Source organism: Camelus bactrianus, chromosome 6 (genome assembly GCF_048773025.1).
Source record: "Camelus bactrianus isolate YW-2024 breed Bactrian camel chromosome 6, ASM4877302v1, whole genome shotgun sequence".
In the NCBI taxonomy this organism is placed as follows: Eukaryota; Metazoa; Chordata; class Mammalia; order Artiodactyla; family Camelidae; genus Camelus; species Camelus bactrianus.
Genome location: NC_133544.1, coordinates 90,351,802 through 90,373,478, shown reverse-complemented (window position 1 = coordinate 90,373,478; position 21,677 = coordinate 90,351,802). Strand labels below are relative to the sequence as shown.

Sequence of the window (21,677 nt, the reverse complement as noted above, 5' to 3'; positions counted from 1 at the left end):
AACTGTCAAACGTGTAACATACACATAAGAGGAATACTAAAGAATGAGAGAAAGGAACAAAAAAAAAATTTGAATCAGTAATGACTGAGGATTTCCCAAAATTAATGTCAGACACCAAAACACAGATCTAGGAAGCTCTGAGTGTACTAAGCCAGATAAATGCAAAAACCAAAACCAAAAATGAAACAAAAAACCCCAAAACAAGACACACAAAAAACCAAGCCATTATATCCAAGTATATTATCTTCAAACTGCTGAAAATCAAAGATAAACAAAAAATACTGAAGGAAGCTGGGGGAAAAACACCTTACCTATAGAGGAACAAAGAAGAATTATATCTGATTTCTCAGAAACCATGCAAGTAAGAAGAGACTGCAGTGAAATATTTCAAGTCTTGAGAGAGAAAAAATCCCCATCAACTTAGAATTCTGTATCCTGAGAAATTATCCTTCAAAAGGGAAGGTGAAATAAAGACTTTCTCAGCCAAACAAAAATTGAGGGAATTTGTTGCCAATAAACCTATCTTGCAAGAAATGTTAAAGGAAGTTCTTCAGAGAGAAGGAAGTGATACAGGTCAGAAACCTGGACCTACATGAAGAAAGGAAGAGCATTACAGAAGGAATAAGTGAAGGTAAAATCAAAACTTTCATTTTTTGCATTCTTAATTGATCTAATGTATAACAGTTTGTTCAAAATAATAACAGAAATGATGTATTCAATGATTATAGCTTATGTGTAAATGATTGAATGCCAGCAGTAACCTCATGAGAAGAAGGAATTAGGAATACTTGGTTATTACAAGTAATTGCAGTACCCATGAAGTGGTACAGCGCGATCTGAAAACGGGCTTAGATTTGTTATAAAGGTATAGTGCAAACTCTAGCGAAACCTCTAAAACAGAGTTTGAAAAGAAGCACAACTGATATGCTAAGAAAAGAGAGAAAATGGAATCATAGAAATTGCTCAACTAAAACCACAAAAGGCAGAAAAAAAAATAGAAGACAAAAACAGAAGCAAAAAACAGAGGTAACTTATAGAAAGCAGTAACAAATATAGTAGATATTAATCCAACTATATCAGTCATCGTTTTTAAATGTCAATGGTCTAAATATACCAGTTAGAAGACAGAGTGTCAGAGCGGATCAAAAGACATGATCCAGTTATGTCATCTATAAGAAACGCACTCTAAATATAAAGACACAAATACTTTAAAAGTAAAGTTCAGTTCTTCTGCCCACATTTTAAATGGGTTGGTTGGTTGTTTGCTTTTTAACTGAAGTACAGTTGATTTAAAATGTTGTATTCGTTTCTGGTGTACAGCATGGGTGCACTTGGAGGGCATTATGCTAAGTGACATAAGTCAGACAGAGAAAGACAAATTCTGTAAGATACCACTTACATGTGGAATCTCAAAAATACAACAAACTAGTGAATGTAACAGAAAAGAAACAGACTCACATATGTAGAGAAGGAACTAGTGGTTACCAGCGGGAAGAAGGAAGGGGGAGAAGCAAGATGGAGGTGGAGGGTTAAGAGACACAAACTGTCAGGTATAAAATCAGCTACAGGGATGTATTGTACAATGTGGGGAATGTAGCCAATATTTTATAGTAACTATAAATGAAGTATAACCTTTAAAAATTTGTGAATCACTATGCTGTATACTTGTAACATATAATATTGTACATCAACTATACTTCAATTTAAAAAAATATGATATTGTAAAATAAATACATAAATAAATTTTAAAATAGTTAAAAAAAAGTAAGGGGGTAAAAAAAGTAAAGGGATAAAGAAAGTTAAATGATGATAACATCAATTAAGAGAAAGTTGTATTAATTTCAGACAGAGAAGACTACAGAGCAAGGAGTCTTCAGAGATAAAGAGAGGCACTATATATAATAAAAGGATCAGTTCTCCTAGAAGACATGATGATCCTTAACATGGATGCACCTAACAATATCCAAGGCAAAACTCATAATACTGCAGGAAGAAGTAGATGAATCCACGATCATAGTTGGAGACGTCAACAACCCCTCTCAGAAATGGACAGATCAACGAGGCAGAAAATCAGTAAGGACACAGTTGAACACAAATCATCAATCAAGTGGTTATAACTGATGTGCGTCCAACAACTTTGGAATGCACATTCTTCTCAAGCTCATATAGAACATTCATCAAGATAGACCATTCACCAGGACTGACCATACTCTTGGCCACAAAACACACCTTAACAAACTTAAAACATAGAGATCTTACAATGTCTGCTGTTAGACCACGATGGAAATAAACTAGAAACCAATCACAAAGATGGCTGGAAAATCCCACGATACTTGAACATTACACAGCACACTTCTAAATGACATGTGGGTCAAAGAAGAAGTCTCGAGAAATTTTAAACTATTTGGAATTAAGTGAAAATGAAAATACAACTAATCAAAACTTGTGTGATGCAGCAACAGTAGAGCTTAGAGAGGAATTTAGAGCATTGATGCATGTGTTAGAAAAGCAGTCAGCTCTAAAATCAGTGATCTAAGCTTCCATCTCAGGAAACTAGAAAAAGAAGAGCAAATTTAATCCAAAGTAAGCAAAAGGTAGCAGGTCCTAGAGAAAAATGGGCAAAGTTTATCAACAGGCAATTTATAAAAGTCGTAACTCAGACAGGCCTATGAAGAGACTTAAAACCATCAATAGTCAGAGAAGTTCAATGATGACAACAATGAAATATCACCTTACACCTATGAGACTGGCAAAAATTGGAAGGCTAGGAAAGGCCAGATGTTAGCAGGTACGTGGAGACGTGAGCTCTTTCGTGTGCTGCTGGAGGAGTTGCAGGACAGCCAAGCTTTCTGGGGAGCAGTCTGGCACTGCATAGACTAGATGTATACATAGCCCAGGACACAGCAGATCTCCTCCTGAGTGGATATACCAAACAAATGTCCACACAGGTCCATTAGAGGATGTGGATTAGAATGTCCACTGCTGTGTTATTCTAATAGGGGGCAATCATACACATTCAGCTCTCCACCCGCAGAGGAGCAGAGGGGGACAGTGTGGAAGATGCTCATGCAGCAGTTAGGGAAGCAAGGGATTCGATGCTTACATAGCAACAGGAATGGCCCTGAAAAACAGTGCTGAGTGACAAAAGGAAGAAGTCAAATGAGATAAATTACTCAATACCATCCCTATAAGTTAAAGTACATTCACATATCTTTGTAATTTACTATGTGTATGTTACTTAGCAATTTAAAACATGCATACCAGGGGTGGGGGTGGGGAATGAATAGGTGGACCATAGAGGATTTTTAGGACAGGGAAGATACTCTGTTATGACACCATAATGATGGATACATGTCTTTATACATTTGTCCAAACTTGTAAAATGTACACGTTAAGAGTGAACCCTAATGTGAACTATGGGTTTAGGTGATTATGATGTGTGTGTGTGTGTGTGTGTGTGTGTGTGTGTGTGTGTGTGTGTGTGTGTGTGTGTGTGTGTGTGTTTAACAATTTCCATTTAATTAAAAAAAATTTTTTGACGGGAGGTAATTACGTTTATTTATATATTTTTAATGGAGGTACTGGGGATTGAACCCAGGACCTCACGCATACTAGGCATGCACTCTACCACTGAGCTATACCCTTCCTCTGATTATGATGTGTTACTGCTGGTTTCATCAGCTGTAACAAGTGTACCCTCTGGTCGGGGATGTTGGAAACAGGGAAGGCTAGGCATGTGTGGGGACAGGGGGTATATGGGAAATCTCAGTACCTTCCTCTTAATTTTGCTGTGAACCTAAAACTGTTCAAAGCAAAATAATCTTTTAAAGAAAGATAAATATAAAAATTTAAAAATGCATATACAATAAAATCTTGAAATGGATCATAAACCTAAATCTAGCAGCTAAAACAACTTCTAGAAGAAAACATAGGAGAAAATCTTTGATTTGGGGTTAGGCAAAGATTTTTTAGAATTAAAAAAAAAAAGAATAAATGGCTAAAGAAAAAAATTGATACATTGAACATCACCGAATTCAAAACACTGGCTTTTTAAAAGACACTGTTAAGAAAATGAAAAGGTGGGCCATAGCCTGGGAGAAATATTTGCAAAACACACATACGATAAAGGATTTTGTCCTAGTCATTAATTTTCTCTCTTTCTTTTTTTCTTTCTTTCTTTCTTTTTTTTTTTTTTTTTTTGCTTCTCAGCTCCAAATCCACCCTTCTCACCCTTCTTTGCCTGCTCTGTGATAACGGAGGTGCTGAGGAAATATTTCACCTACAGTAATTCAATCACTTGTATGGTGTTATGCCAGTAGAGGATGCTGGAAGGACAGTGAAAGAGTGGCCCGTGGCCGGCACAGTGCAGGATCTCCCGCCCTGGGCTCCCACAGGGTGCCGCTTTCTCCGCTGCCTGGCTCCTGCAGAGGGCAGCTTCCCCAGCTCCCAGTTCTGGTAGCCCAGGGCAGTGCCCAGCTGCTAGAAGCTTCCCTCAGCACATTCTCAAAGTGATATGTCACTGGCAAGTCACCTGACTGTGGACAGCTTCTTCAAGCATTCCTAAGGTGACTTTGTAGCAAGTTCCAAGGTCTGCACCTCCCTGTAGACAACATTCCATTCCCACAAATGGCCAATTTCTAGTATCGCCGGGTGAGCCATCTAAGTGTCACGCCCAGCATCCAGTGGACCACACTGTGCTCTCTCCAGCAAGGTCTGGAGCCTCTCCTTGGACACTCCATCTCAGCCCTGCCAGGAGTGCCTGTCCCTGTTTGCTATTCCTGTATTCATCAGCACTCTCTTGAACTTTTATGAGTCAACTCCCTATGACTCCAGTCTCCTGTTAATAATTCTCCTGAATGGACCCTGACTGATACTGACTTATACCCAGAATATATAAAGAAAACTCATAACACAATAACAAGTAAAACACACAACCTGCTAAAAAAAAAAAATGAAGAAAAGGTTTAAACAGACACTTTACCAGATAAGATGGATGGATGGCAAGTGAGTACATAAAAAGACCCTCAATATGATTAGTCATCAGGGAATCAGAAATTAACACCATAAGATAATACTAAACCACAGAATAAACTGACAGCAAAAAATCTAACAATGCCAACTACTGTTGAGGACACAGAACAACTTATACTTAGCTGGAGGGAGGCAGAATGGTGCCTCCCTTTGGAATACAGTTTCTTATAAGGTTAAGGATACACACATGTATATGTCTCATTCTTTCAAATTGCAAATCCTTAAAGACAGATGATATTGAGGATCTTTTACATGCTTATTTGCCATCCGTTTATCTTCTTTGGTGAGATATCTATTCAGAAGTTTTGCGTATGGTTTAGTTGGGTTGGTTGTTTCTCTTTTTGTTTATTTTTTTTTTTTTTACTGTTAAGAGCTCTTTATATATTTTGAATACAAGTCCTTTATCAGATATGTGTTTTATAAATATTTTCTCAGCCTGTGACCTTCTCATTCTCTTAACAGCATCTTTTGCAGAGCAGAAGGTTTTAATTTCAATGAAGTCGAACTTTTCTATTTTTTTTTCTTTTGTGAATCATGCTTTCGGTGTTTTATCTCGAAAGTCATTGCTAAATACAAAGTTTCCTAGATTTTCTCCTGTCTTCCTCTGGATGTTTTATGGTTTTCCATTTTACATTCAGGTCAATGATCCATTTTGAGTTAGTTTTTGTGAAAGGTGTAAAGTCTGTGTCTAGATTTTTTTTTTTTTTTTTTTTTTTTTTTGGCATGAGGACACCTGGTTGTTCTAGCACTGTTTGTTGAAAAGACAACCCTTTATTCCATGGAATTGTCTTTCTCCTTTGTTGAAGATCTGCTGACTATTACTGAATGTAAATTATATTTCAATAAAATTGACTCAAAAAAAGGAAAAAAATACATGCACACAAAACTAAAAATAACATATTTTTAAAAACTTAAACCGAAGTATGTACTTTAAACACAATATTTTTGCCGGGGAATACGGGAGGGTATGCGGAATGGCTGTGAAAATGAGTGAATGAATGAATGAACGGAAAAAGTGAGGGGTCTTGCACAGACCACTGATGATCATTTCGGTGGACTGAGTAAACTGTTCTCTCCATCCTGGGAACTGGGCCTCCCAGCGAGGAAGTGTATTTCCCAGCCCCACCTTGCGTGACTATTTGACTAAGCTCTCACCAACGGCATGTGAATGGAGGTGACTGTGCAACTTCCAGTTTCATTCTTAAAGATCTTTGCTCTGTACTGGACCTTCGATTTGGTTGTGATGCAAAAGATGGGCATGAGCAGCTCTCTCCCACTCACTCCATCCACCAGCACAGGCACACATAACACACACACTGGATTTCTGGGCACATAAAGGAGAGGAGGGAAGTCTTGAGGGCATGAGAGGATAACCATGAACATTTTGCTCAAACAGGTAGGTCCATACTTAATCATTATATTTATTCCACTAGAAGTTATTTATCAGCACCGCCCCAACATTGAAAAGTAAATATCACAGTTAGATTTATAACTCACATGAAGTTAAGGTTAAATTTTTGCTTTTTGTGTTCCTTTGAACCTTTTTTGCATACTTTTGTTTGAGTCTGTCTCTTATGAGGCATACGACTGATTTCTTTTTAATCTGAACTGTGAGTCTTTGTCTTTTAATCGGGGGTTTTAACGCATTTACGTGTACTGTTTTGATTATGCATTTTGTTTTTGGTAACCTTGCTTATGGCTCATGCTTACGATATTTATTTTTTTCCTGCCTTTTGTTATGCAGACTGTGTTTTGTTTGCTTTTATCTTGCTATGATTTGGAAGATAGATATCCTATTTTTAAATTCTGCTAGGGTTTATTTTAAGGTTTTTAAAATAGATTTTTTTTGTTTCAAAAAGACCTACACATCTTTATTGTCAAGCCCATTCAGCAATATATAACCAAACAAAAATATCAGTGTTCCCTGGAGAAATATCTTTTTTGTACCTTAGCAAGCCGCATCCAAATGAGATGCTACAGATTCCCATATCCCCGCCTCCTCCCTTTTTGGCTTAGTGGGTTGCATGGTAAGAGTCTTGGACTTGGTGCAAAATAATTGTATAATTTATCACACACACGGATACTCAGAAATCCAGCTTTAATCTTCTTCAGTGACCCTTTTGTTCATAGCTGATCTTATTATTAGTTTTTTTAGAATTTACTGATAATGTAGTGATTTTTCTTTTGTTTCTCAGCCTTTTTTTTACCCTAATGACATACAAAATGAAGGACAGTCACATACAAGGCAAATTTTCATGGACATAACCTATTTTTGAGGAATATCAAACATTTTGCAGACAAGTAAAATAAATAGCCCCTCAGACTTTTTTTTGGCATGCTATTTATAAAAGCATTTGATAAACATATGAGTAGTAAAATCAACCCTTTAGAGAACTCAAAAAAAAAAAAAAAAAACAACCTTGTCTTTTTATAAGGAAAAGTGCATAATTATAACCAACTTAATTTTTTAAATATGCAGCTCTATTTAAATTAAAATGTATCTTTAATAAATTTTATTTTCCCCACATCTTTACACCAGAGAATATTAGGAAAGCAACAAACACGTGCTGTTGCAGAAAAAATATGAGTTCATCTTATTTTACTACTTAAAATTATAAGGGGATTTAAATCTGTGCATCGACGTGACCATGATCATGACAAACTGTTCATGTTTGATTCGTGTTTGATTCGGTGACCGTCGCTGCCATGGGATTCCTAACAGAAGTGATCCCCCTGCCGGACTGTTTCCTGTGCCTTCTCGATGTGGATGCAGCCTTTGTGTTTGATTCGTCTGCCCTGCCTCCTTCCCTATTAAGAATTTATCTATGGGTAAGGTCAAGAAGAAAGTGAAAGTAAGTGTAAGAATCAGGACTCACAGGCACTGAGATCGTTTATAATCCCCACGACGATCTGTGGTGCCAAGTCAGGGCTAATTGCCACCAGCTGAGGCTGAGATAAGTTGTGGGGTGTGTGCATTTTCGGAGGGCTCACTGTACCAGCCACGTCTCTGCTTGTCAAGAAAGCGTGTTGTGATTCAAAGGAGAGAGTGCTTTATTATTCTTACAAGCACTCTGAGTTTTCACGGTTAATTAATGAATTAATTTCAAATTAGGAAATATTCCAGGCAATCAAAGAAATACAGTGAATGATGAGGCAAAGAACAGTATACTCTTCACCTAGCTTAAGAGATGACACATTAGGGAGACAATGAAAGCTCCTTCTGATTAAAACAAAACAAAAACCCAAACTAAACCCCTCCACTTTTATGAAGTACCATCTACTAATTTATTTTTATGAATAAATAGTTTCCAAAATTCAGTTATTTTTTAAACTTTTTGATGTCCTTTTATAGTTTTTTTAAATTGAAGTACAGTCGATTTACAATGTTGTGTTAATTTCTGGTGTACAGCAGAGTGATTCAGTTATACATATATATTCCTTTTCATATTCTTTTTCATTATAGGCTATTATGTATTGAATATTGTTCCCTGTGCTATACAGTAGGACCTTGTTGTTCACCTATTTTATGTATAGTGGTTAGTCTCTGCAAATCCAGAACTCTCAATTTATCCCTCCCCATCTCCTTTCTTCCTGGTAACCGTAAGCTTGTTCTCTGTCTGTGAGTCTATTTCTGTTTTGTAAGTAAGTTCATTTGTGTCATTTTTTCACATTCCACATACAAGTGATACCATATCTTTTATTTCTCTTTCTGGCTTATTTTTTTCTTTCTTTTTCTTTCTCTTTCTGGCTTCACTTAGTATGACGATCTCCAGGTCCATCCGTGTTGCTGCAAATGGCATGATTTCATTCAAAAATGTACCACTATAAATGAAAAGTAAGTCTCTTGTGCATCCCTGTCCTGCAGTTACTCATGACTTCTCCCAAGAGAGGCAGCCATGGCTCCAGTTTCTTGTGTTTCCCTCCAGAAATATTCTATGTACTCAATGAATTTTCAAGATAGATGCATGTGTGTATGTATGTATGTATGTATATAGGTTAGGCTGGATAAAACAGAAGGTCACTATCCCAGCTTAACCAAGGAGGAATTTCTGCTTCTCACCAACAAGAAGTCTCTCGATGGTCTTGGAGGCAGGCAGTCAAGGCCAGGCAGCATCTTCACGACATCGTTGCTATCATCTTGCTATTTTCCATCTTTCTGCTTGGTCAAACTTAATGTGTGGTTTTCGCTCGTTCCACCTTCACACTCACCTCTGTATTTCACTCATCAAGAAGAAGTAGGAAGAAAGATGGAAAAGTGATGCCTGTATTAAAGCAAAAACGTTCCCAGAGGTCTCCAGCTGCCTTCCATTCAAAGCTCATTGGCCACAGTGGTATCACATGGCCATTTGGAGGGAGCCTGGGGAGTGGAATGTTTTATCCCTGCCCACTGTCACTCTCAACAAAATGCCTCCTGGTAAAGAAGGGCAGCATAATTGCAACCTATGTCTGTCAATCCTACTTTGATTTTTTACTTAACTGCGATTCAGCATGCTTTTTTCCTCATTAGAATAGATGTTCAATGTCAGTTAGATTCACTTGTTGATTTATTCATTTAACAAATAAGAATGTATTGTCCACTTATGTGACAGAGACTTCTTCCAATATCCGTTTCTGCTGTTTTTAGAACCACTGATTTTTAGATGACACGGGACTGCCCAGCAGCCTTTCAGTGAGATGCGGCCGTAAGACTGAGTCCTGGTGTGTGGGATGAGAGCCCAAATGACAAATGCAACTGGCAGGTCCTGCTTTTGAAGGAAGCACGTGTGCCTTCCTCTTCCTCTGTCTCCCTTCCTGCTGGCTACATTACAGACTTTCTGGTGTTCCGTCGTGCAGATGGAGATGCTGTGTGTAAATGTACAAACTAACTAATGCCCCTGTGAATGGACATGATGCTGAGTTAGCAGAACAGGATACAAAAAAAAGGTAAAAATTAATGTTGTACCTTGGAGGGCCTCAAAATCTCCTGGGGAAGGCCAGTGGGTAAACGAATAATCTTTGAAGTCATATGGTCAGTGCTGGGGTCGGCCAGGGACCTTTGGAGCCCAACAAATCCAGTTGTCTGGCATCCCCCATCCATCCATCCATCTGTGCAGCTCCTAGCCATTCATCCGTTCAGTCACCTACTTTTCCGTAGATCAGTTCATCTACCATCCACCCGTTTCGTCCTTCCATTCAGTCATCACTCCCTCCCACATAGCTCATGAGGACCCTGCAGTTATTTTTTTGTAGAGAGTCATGCAGAACCTATTCTGATGGACTTTTCTTAGATTCAGGCCAGTCTGATGGCACTTTTTATCACAATTTTAACAGGTACGGAGATCATCACACACATGCAATATCCTGATGAAATTTCATATTTCAGTCACACTATAAATGCTTATTTGTGCACATTTTTAGATGTTTATAGATAATAAAAATTATGTAGTCACTAGATAGTCTTTTTCAATTAATAGACTGTATTTTTTTTTAGAGCAGTTTCAGGTTTACAGCAGAATTGGGCAGAGAATACAGAGAGTTCGCACATAGCCCCCCCCCACACACACACATATACACTCCCCTACCCTCAGCATCCCTCATCAGTGTGGCATATTTGGTACAACTGATGAACCAACATGGGCACATTATTATCAACCAAAGTCCACAGTTTACATTAGGGTTCACTCGATGCTGTACATTCTATGGGTTTTGACAAATGCATAATGGCATGTAGCCACCACTACAGTGTCATACAGAATAATTTCATTGCCCTAAAAATCCCTTGTTCTCCATCTATTCATCCCTCGCTCCCTCCCTCTCCCCAAACCCCTGGAAACCACGATCTTTTTATCGTTTCTGTAGCTGTGCCTTTTCCACAATGTCATTTGGTTGGAATCGTACAGCTTGTAGCCTTTTCAGACTGGCTTCTTTCATTTAGTAATACGTCTTTTAAGTTTTGGCTTGATAGCTCATTTCTTTTCTTTTTTTTTTTTAACTGCACATTTTTTTTTATTTACATACATGTACTGTTCATCGTTTCTAAGAATGTTTAGAGCTTTAGCTTTTGAAACTTACATAGTTAACTAGATAGTCTTTTCCAAGCAGTCTCCCCCACTTCCCCAGACCTCCCACTTCCCATGAGACGGATGTGACACCCACTCACATCACAGCCAACCCTGGGAAAATGTAGGGAGAGAGGAGGGACAAATTCGGTGTTTGCTGTAATCATCTGTGATGCTCTAACACTAAGGGCTATCCGTAGCTGTGTGGTCCCTTCATTTTCGAGGGCGGGGGTGAGCTGAGTGACAGATGAAGGAGGCAGAGGCTTCATTCACCTCCTGGGGATGCAACTCATTTCCATCCTTCTCTTTCTCACTTAAGTCATTTGAACAAATTTTTTTTAAATTCCTCTTAATAATAAAGAGGAAAGCAAGGATGCAGATTATAGCAAGAACATAATCAAGGGATGGAATTTTCTGTTTCATTTAATGAGCAAATAGAGCTGTTGTTAAGAAATAAAATAGTTCACATACTGCCCCCATTAACAAATATTAAATGTGATTTGTCAAATTTATAAGTTTATTTGGTTAAAAACATTGAATGCCAAACTTGAAAGAAAACACACTTAACCAGTTAAGTCTAGTAACGATGGAGCTGAACCATCGGGGGTGGGGGAATGGCGGTGGTGGGACAGGAGGAAGAGCCAGGTGGGGGGAAGGGAGGGAGGGGTGAAATTTTTCTTTTTGAAATCTAAAGAGCCCTGTAGAAATTCTGCCCTGTTCTTGGTACTGCAAAGTCAAATGAGGCGATGCTGCAGGAGATGTTACCGGGGGATATAGTATGCCAAACGTCGAGTAAATAGCACGGATAAGAAATGTGTGTTCCTCCAAGGGGTGGTGGTCACAGTGGGTTCGATGGGCCAGGGAAGCTACCCTTCCCTCCTCTTCCTCTCCTTCCCCCCTGTTCCAGGCACTTGAGGACACAGGGAGGAAGAAAACAGAGAAATCTCTGCCCTCAAGGTATTTGCACTCCAGTGGGGCAAGACAGACAATAAACAAACTAAATAAAAATAACAGAGTGTAGGGAGCAGTAATACAGCTCAGTGGTAGAGCGTGTATGCTTAACATGCATGAGGTCCTGGGTTCAAGCCCCAGTATCTCCATTTAACATGACAATAATAATCGAGTGTATAGGACAGTGAAATGTGCTATGGAAAGAAGGAAACAGGGAAAAGGAATCAGGACTATTGTCAGGGCTGAGTTGAAATTTGGTGGTCAGGGAAGGCCCTGCAAGGATGGGGACTTGAGTAAAAACTGCAGGAGGTGAGGGAGGAAGCCGTGCAGGTAACCAGAGGGAGCGGATGTGCAGAGCAGATACTCAGTGCCTATGTATATGCCCGCTTGACAGCAACAGCAGCATGTGGCTATCTGCCAAACCATCTTCAACAAACCTTTAACGCCTACTGCAAAAAATGAGAGTGTTTCCCTCCCAGGAGGTGGTCAGTTGAAGGGACATGGGTCATAGGTTACAGAGAAGTAACAGCAACATTTGCATTTTGAAAGGAAGCAGCCCCTTAACCTAAAAGGGGGTGATGGGAGTTCAATAACGACTTCCAGCCAGTGTGATGGAGGCATTGGAGAGGGAAGGGAACGTGATGGTAACAGGACGGGCAGATTTTGCTACCGGGCACTGCTTCGTTCACAACCTAGCGGGGCAGCTGACCTGCCCTCTGCAGAGATTCTGGGTGGATATGCTTCCACGGGTACAAGGCGGGTACAAGGCAGCTGGGCTCCTGAAGGTGGGACACCAGGAGCAGCTCCCCAGCTGGTGTTAGGTATCATCTGAGACTCATTACACTCTCCAAAGCTCCTCAGATTACCAGGCAAAGTTGCCTCTGGCAATGTTTAGAGAAAGGACTGTCCTTCCAGGCTGACCTCTGTAATCAGCCTCTGGAGGAGTCTGCCTGCCTATAAAACACAACGGGACAACAGCTAAGCAGTTCTGGGGCTCTGGCTTCACAATAAATGAGTTCCATCTCTTAGAACCAGAGTGATCTCCCAGTGCCTCGATTCTTTCATCCCTAAAATGGGAACAATAATAGTAGCACTTATCTCATTGGGTGTTGTGAGAATCACCCTCGACTGGTGATGACTATCATTACTTAGTGGTTTATTTTTATTTATTTTTTGCGGGGGAGGAGAGGCAATTAGGTTAATTTTATTTATTTTTTTAACAAAGGTATTGGGGATTGACCCAGGACCTGGTGCATGCTAAGCACACACTACCACTGAGCTATACCCTCCCTGCCATCATTACTTAGTGTTAGTTATTATTAGTAGCAGTACCTCCTCAGAATTATTGCATGGATTGCAATATGTCCAAACAAACAGATTTTAAGGGCCCCCTGAGACTGGCAGTAGGGAGACAGTATCTATGGAAGTTAAGAGTGGAGGGTCTCCCCCTGACTGCCTGGGTTTGCATCCGGGATGGCCACTTTGGAGCTGTGTGCCCTTGGACAAGTTACTTAACCTGCCTGAGCTGCTTCTTCCTCATCTTTACAGTGAAAATTATAATAATAATGTACATTACACTACCTGGAAGGAGGCTGGGCCAGGCTTTCTACACCAGAGCATCTGTTCTGTCCAAAGGGCCTGGCAGTGCGGGAATATTCACTAACAGAATCCTATGAATCCTATGATGCTTTTAGAATAGCAGTAGGATAATTATGTTGCATTAACAGCACCTACGTCAAAGGGTTATGAGGAATGAGCCTCGTAGAGGGCTTTATCATATGCCAGCGCCTGTCAATAACTATGTGCCGGTATCCTTATTATTCCCATTTTGTAGCTGAGGAAATTGAGGCCCAGAGCGGGGAAGAGACCCGATGCCAGGGGCGTGCAGCTAGTCGTGGCGGGGTCGGCGCTGGAATCCAGGGGTGCCCCGCAGCTGCCCGGCCCGGGAACTAGGCAACTCCTCTCCCTCCCTCCCTCCCTCCCCACCCCGGAAGGCACCCTGGGAACGGAAAGCTGGCCGCACTCCAAGTCCCAGGGGCCCTCGGAGCCCTGGAGCCTTGCAGCCCTGCAGCCCTGCCCCCGCTCCCCCCTCCCCCAGCCCCAGAACAAAGTACACTCGGGCCGCGGGAACATTCCAGCCCGCGGAAGGCCAGGCGGGGCGGCGGCAGCGCCCCGGGACCCAGCCCCGCGGTGCCCCTGCCCGGCGCCCTCCCGGCCTCCGCGCCAGCCAGCCGAGTGTGCAGACGCAATTGCACCGGAGGAATTCTCCCTTCTGCTCCCCAAGCGCCCCGGCACCAGACTGCAAAGGCCAGGGCCGCGCTGGGCGGGGCGGATGCCGAGCCGGGCGCTGGTCCCCGCGGGCGCCGAGCCGGAGCCGAGGTCTCCCCGGGGCTCGCGGGCGCTCGGGGCCTCCCTGCCTCACTTGACTTCTCGATAAGAAATTAACGCATGCTTTTGTGAAAAAAAAAAAAAAAAAAAAAAAAAGGACAAGTAGAACTAGGAGAAAGCTCTCCGTTAATCCTACCACTCAGACAACTGCTATTAATTTGAGTTACGTCTTCGCAGACTTTTCTATGCACAAAAACACACATGTATACGGGCATGAAAAGGATCATGCTATTATTGTTTTGTTTTGTTTTAAGTAATAGAGTTTAGTTTTTAGAGCAGTTTTAGGTTTACAGAAAACTGAAGAGAGTGCCGAGTTCCCCTAGCCTACCCTTCCCCTTCCCCTCCCCGTCCCCCTCCCCTCTCCCCTCCTCCTCCTCCCCTCCCCTCCACTCCCCACCCACCCCCCATCCTCAGTTTTCCACTATTAGTAACTATTAGTGTGGTACTTTTGTGACGATTGATGGACCACTATTGATAACACTTTTTTTTTTTTTGGTCCTTTTTTGGAGGGGGGTAATTAGGCTTGTTTATTGATTAATTATTATTATTATTATTATTTTAATTTAACAGATGTACTGGGAATGGAACCCATGATCTCCTGCATGCTAAGCATGCACTCGACCCACTGAGCTATACCCTCCCCCCTTGATACACTATTATTAACTAAAGTCTCCAGCTTAATTAAGATTTACTCTTTGTGCTGTAAAGTTCAAAGTTTTGATAAATGCATAACGTTATGTATCCACCATTACAGTATCATAGGAATAGTTTTACTATCGTAAAAACCCTGAGTGCTCCCCCAGGACCTCTTGCGGACACTGATCTTTTTCACTGTTTCTCTAGTTTTGCCTTTTCCAGAATGTCATGCGGTTGGAATCCCACAGTAAGGAGACTTTTCAGGCCGGCTTCTTTCACCAAACAATATTCTTTTAAGTTTCCTTCATGTCTTTTCTTGGGTTAATCACGCATTTCTTTTTATCGCTGAATAATATTCCTTTGTATGAATGTACCACAGTTTATCTGTTCACCTCTGGAAGGACATCTTGGTTGCCTCCAGTTTTGGGCAATTATAAATAGGCTGCTATAAACATTCATGTGCAGCTTTTATTACACTGTTTTCTAGTTTGTTTTTTTCCAGATGTGTTATGAATGGCTTGTGGTATTATAAATATAGATATATATCATCATTTTAAATGGCTACATAAGATTCTATTACAGTTTGACCAGCTCCTTTGTTGAACATATAGATTGTTATCTCTGATTCTAGCCTCATAAACCTGCCCTAACTAGTTGGTCTACACTTTACAGTATCTTGTAGTTAAGGCTTAGCTGCATTAGTCCTGTATTCAAATCCCAGACACTCCACCTATTTATTGAGTAACCCTGGGCCAAGTTTTTAATTTCCTATGACTTGGTAAAATCTGTGAAATAGAAATAGTAGTTGTACTTACTGTGCAGATTAAACGAGCTGATACATGTAAAGTGTTTGGAACAGTTTAGAACCTGGTGCATTAAACCCATAATAAAATTCAGCTCTTACAATTTATTATCTATTGCCCACCTACTGTGTGTCCCGAGCTAAGCATCGTGGAAGTTTTCAAATAGTAAGTTATATGTGTACTCTTACCCTCAGGGAACTTTCATTCAGCTCCTGGCGGGGGATAACTCAAAGCAGAGTAACACTAATTCTTAATGTTATTCACGGTGCCAGGCACTGTTCTGGAGGTTGGGAGAAGCTGGGCTGGCCTTTGAACAGAGGTCTGGTTCTAACTACCACACCGCCCTGTCTCTCTGTACTGTATAAGTCCAATACAAAATCTGAAGAAGGTGGGTCCTAAGAAAGTGGAGATGGGGGTTGGTGGAGGGTAGAGCTCAGTGGTAGAGTACATGCCCAGTATGCAGGAGGTCCTGGGTTCAATCACCAGTACCTCTTAATTACTGCCTTCACCACTCCCTCCTAAAAAAGAAAGTGGAGATGAAGTGTGGGAATTCAAGGGACCCACTGATGGCTTTCAGCTAGGCATACCAGGGAAGGCTTTGTGTTAAAATCCATGCCTTTAACACCTGAAGAGTTTCTCAACACCAAGCACTGGATGAATAAAGAGGCAAATAAAACCAATGGGAGGGTATAATCTTGTGGGAGAGACAGGGTACAAAGTCAACAAGCAAATGTCAAATGACAGGTTGTGACAAAAGCCACAAAGGAAATGCAGGCCGCCATGACGGGCACAGGAGGGCGTAGCAGGGACAGAACCTTAGTCAGGGTGGCTGGGGAAGGCGCCTGGAAGGAGGCGACTTTGAAACACTGAGGACTGTCGGGCGAGGAACCAGCCACACAAGGAGTTGCATGGAATATTATAGCAGCACGAACGAGCAAAGGCGCAGAGCTCGAAGGGGGTTTTTGTTGTGTTCTGAACTTCGTCAGAAGCCAGTGTGGGAGGAGTTCAGGGAGCAAGGGAAAATGGCTAAAGATAGAGTTGCCAAGTAGAAATGGACCCGTTTCTAAGAACTTTCCAACTTAACTTCTGAGAGTGGCTGGGCAGCCTGGGGAGCCAAGAACAAGACCACGGCCACCCACTCTGTGTGCACCTGTAATGGACCAGGCTCCGTACTGGGCTGTTCAAGCAGTAGTGTACTTGACCTTTCCAACAACTTACTTTACAGGTGAGGAGACTGAGGCTTGAGTTTTCCTCCGGGTGCAAAGGGAAGCCAGTGAAAGGTTTTAAGCAAGGCAGTAGCATGGCTGGGTTGATGTGATAACAAGATCCAGCTGGCTGCTCTGTGGGACGTGGCAGCTGCAGGTTTGCAAAGGGAGGAACAGAGGGATCAGGGAAGAGACTCCTGCACTCAGCCAGGTGAGAGAGAGTGGCGATTCGGCTAGTGAGATGCCTGTGGACAGAGAGCAAGCTGGATCGATTTGAGCCATTTGAGGTTGAGAGAAGATGTTCATGAGCTGAATTGATAAAGAGAGGAAGGAAGCTGGTATGTGCTCATTTTAAATGATTCAAATAATTCGGGAGATTATAAAGAAGAAACAATGTAAAATTCTCTGAAATCTACTAGAAATTAACAACATTGTAAACTGACTATACTTCAATTAAAAAAAAATTCTCTGACATCTAATTTCCCAGAGAGAACTGCTATTAACTTTTACTGGAACACCTTTCCGGACATCTTTCTATATCCAAATAGAATAAATAAACAGGCTCTTTCGGTTGTAAACGACAAAGATCCACTGAAGCTAACTTATGTAACAGGGATTTTGCTGTGAGGAACCAGGGGTGTCTCCTAGAATTGCCAGCCACTCAAGCTTCATGAGACCTGGAAGTTATGCAGAAAGCCAGGAACTTTGGTAACTCTCTTTTCTCTGCTTCTCTCTGCCTGCCTGCTCTGGTCGTCTCAGTCTTTGGGTTGACTCATCTGGATGTGCACACACCTGCCACGGCTTCCTTCCCTGACTTTGTATCTGTTCCCCCAGTTCCAGTGTCTAATAAGGATAAGTTGACATCACTCAGCCATGGATCCCACTTCCTGGGAGAGGGGATGGGATCCAATGCCCTAGTGATGAGATGGTCCCTCTTCTGTAACATGGAGAGAGGCCACGGGTGCAGGTGCAGGTCGGCTGTTTAGTGGCGGGAAGATGAGGTAGTTCCCCAGATTGCTTCTTTTATCTCAAGGAAGTGAGTGAGGTTGTCAGCCGAGAGGCTGAGAGTAGAGTGGAGACAGGTATGGGAGGTTTCTTAAAAGACAGGAAGAGATGAAATAGTCTTTTTGAAAGGGGGGGGGTGTGAATTTATGAAGATTAGTGCTGATGGCCCACTTGAGGTTTGTGGTCATGAATTTAAAGAGAGATTACTGGGCACAGCTGTGTTTTCCTCCAGCCACATCTAGCGGCTCAGGTGTGGGTGTGAGTTGCAGGGGATTAGCTTTTAGTGTTTTTCAGGGCAATGAGATGAGGAAAAGAGGGGCAAGGCGTGGTTAAAGTGATGGATTGTGAAATCTAAAGGGGTAATAAAGAAAGTGAGGAGACAAGTTAAGAGATGGGCTGTGGAAATGTTGGGGAGTCTCCCTGGGGTTGAAGAAATGAGTCAGGATACAAGAGTAAGAGAGCTGGAAAGATTGGAAGGGATGGCTGAAGAGTGGGATGCTGGAAACTGATTTAAAGGGAGTGAGAGTGCTGTTAATGATGGTCTAGAGCATGACCTTGGCAGTGGGAGGATGAGGGGCATGGAGGGCAAGAGAGTTGGAGGTGAAGAAATCGGGAACCTGAGTAGGCAGCCTCTAACCTCGCCCCCGGGGATTCTCACCTGGCAGCATTCACAGCCCTTGTGTAGCCCCTCCCACATTCAGTGGAGCTGATCTGTGTAACTAATGACCATATATGACTTTCAAGGCTAGGCTGCGAAAGACTCTGCCTTGCCCTTTCTTGGGAGAAGCCAGCCACCACTCAAGACACCCATGTGGTGAGGACCAACCAACGCTAACTTGCCAGGCATGTCTGTGAGCCACCTTGGAAGCCAGCCCTCCGATGACGGGGGCAGCTCCAGCCCGGTGACCGCAGGCAGCTTCATCAGAGAGTCTGAGTCAGAGCCACTGGTCTAAGGGGCTCCCGAGCCCTTGATCCAGAGGAAGGGTGGGATCATAAATGCTCATTGTTTTTAAGTTTTGTGGTAATTTGTTACATAATAGATAAGTAACACAGAACCTGAAAAGATAGGGTGCTGTGGGTCTGTGACGGATGTTGGCTGAAATCACCAAGGATGGTCAGGAATTGATGGTGGAGAAAGAGACTGAGAGCCAGGCCTGAGAATCTTCAAGGAGTGAGGCAGAGTAGCCGGGAGGCTGGTGAAGGCATCAGTAAGAATAGCGATGGGTCTAGTCTAAGGATACAATTTCAGGGGAAAGGGGGTTTGTAGAGAAAAGGAAGGATAATTAGTCTAGCAAACGCAAAGAAGGGCAAGGAGGACCCCCCACCCCGGCACCCCACCTCTGGGCAGGTGTAGGGGAAAAACCAGCTGCTACACGAGTGGGCTGCAAAAACAATGTCCTCAGGCAGAACCAGGTTTTAGTGCAAGCAAGAAGGGAAAATGAATGTTTGCAAAAGAGGTTGAGCATTTAAGGCATTTTGCTGAGGGTGGGCGTGGAGGTCCAGGGTCATAGTGGAAGAATAGGGGAAACAGGAAGGGTGGGAAATTGGATTAGATTAAGGGATGTGCGTAAGGGTCTGCGTAATGATGGGTGCCCCTAGATGGATGCTGAATTTCATTGCTTTTTCTATTGAAAAATCTATCATATGATCATAATGATTTTTCTTTACCCTGTTCATATGGTAAGTTTTAATCAGTTAATTTTCAAATTTATACCAACCATGCATTCTTGGAATGACACAAACTTTTAGGATGCATTAGCTTTTGTATGTATTGTTAAATTCACTTGCTGTTACTTTATTTAGGGTGTTTTGCACCTGTGTTCATTAGTGAGCTTGGCTTGTACCTTTCCTATCTTTTATTATCCTTCTTAGGGTTGTGCTAGTCTCAGAATTCGAGTTCAGGTATGTTCCCTCTTTTCTGTTCTCTGGAAGAATATGTGTAATTGTGGTATTTTTTTCTTTATTAAATATTTATTAGAATTTGCCAGTGTAGCCATCTGGGACTGGAGTTTTCGTTGTTGGAAGATTTAACTTATAACTTAAATTTCCTTAATAGATATAGTACTATTCAGATTTTCTATTCCTTGTTTTGTTGGTTTTTGTGAGTTGTGGTTTTCTCAGAACTGTCTCAACTCACTTAAATTTTTAATTTATCTGAAGACGTCAAGTAGCTCATAACCTTTATAATGTTTGTCTGTAGCAGTGTCCTTTTCTCATTACTAACATTGGTAATTCACGCCTTCTTTCTTTTCTTTATCAGTTTTCCTAGGATTTCACATTTTATTAATGTTTTCATAGAATGGTATTTTGACTTTGATCACAATCTTTGTATTGTAAATTTGTTTCTCGTTGCATTAAGTTTTGCTCTTATCTTAATGGATTCCTTTATACTTAAAAAAATATAATTTGTTGAAACATGAATGTTCATAGCAGCTTTATTCATAATAGCCCCCAGGTGGAAACGACCCAAATGCTACCAACTGATAAATGGAAAAGCAAAATGTGGTATGTCCATACTGTGCTGGTCTGCTAGGGCTGCCAGACTCGGAGGCTTAAACAATGGACATTTACTGTCTGGAAGCTGGAAGTCCAAGATCAGGGTTTAGCAGGTTTGGTTTTTCCTGATGCCTGTTTGTCTGTTTTGTAGACGGACGCTTTCTCCCTGTGTCCTCACCCGGCCTTTTCTCTTGTCATGTGCACCCCTGGTGTTTCTTTCTCTTATAAGGCCTCTGCTCCTATTGGTTTAGGGCCCTGCACTTATGATCTCATTTTACCTCAATCACCTCCTCAAAGGCCTTATGTCCAGATAAGTTACTCTGGGGGTTAGGGCTTCAACATACGAATTTGGGAGGAACACAATTTAATCCACAACTGTATATTACATGTTTGTGAATTTTCATACCTATGTAGGAATTCTTTGTGTGAATGTTTTTATTTATGTTTTATTTGTCTATTACTGTTGATGGGCAGTTGGCCAGTTTCTAATTTGAAGTTTTTACGACTAGAGCTTCTATAAGCATTCTGTGTCTTTTGGTGAACATTAACATCTCTGTTGGATATGTACCCAAGAATTGCTAGGTCCATTAAGTATTCTTACTTCAGGTTTATGAGATACTGACAAACAGTTTTCCCACAGATTAATTTACACTCTTACAAGCAGTTACTGAGAGTTCTGTTTGTCCTGCATCTCTGTCAGCACTTAGGATTATGTGATTTTTCTTTCTTTCTTTCTTCCTTTTTTTTTTTTTTAAATCAGTTCTGGAGGTAGAAAGGACAGTCTTATGATTTTGTGTTTCTATCAAGATTAATGAAGTTGAGTACCTTTTCTGTGTTTATTGGCTGTTGGAGTGTGATTTATTGTGAAGTGCTTGTTCATTTTCTGTCATTCTGTTATTTATTTGTAGGGGTTTTAAATGTATTCTGGCCGCATGAATATTTCCTGTTGTTAAAAATAATCTTCTTGCACACTGTGGTTTGCCATTTTATTCTCTTTCAACTAGCAAATACTTTTATTCTTAATATAGTCCAATTTATCTTTTTAATATTAGGTAGTCTAATGTGTTGGCCCTGTTTTAAAAATCTTTGCACACTACAAGATGGTGACAAAGTTCTCTTCTAAG

At 41.4% G+C, this 21,677-nt stretch overlaps 1 non-coding gene across 1 annotated transcript; it reads right to left on the bottom strand.

Annotated features, from left to right (window-relative positions):
* Positions 1-3,573: 3,573 nt before the first annotated feature.
* TRNAT-AGU (transfer RNA threonine (anticodon AGU)) lies at positions 3,574-3,647 on the bottom strand. The gene has a single exon. It is a non-coding gene; the product is annotated as a tRNA-Thr (tRNA).
* Between the last annotated feature and the right edge of the window lie 18,030 nt (positions 3,648-21,677).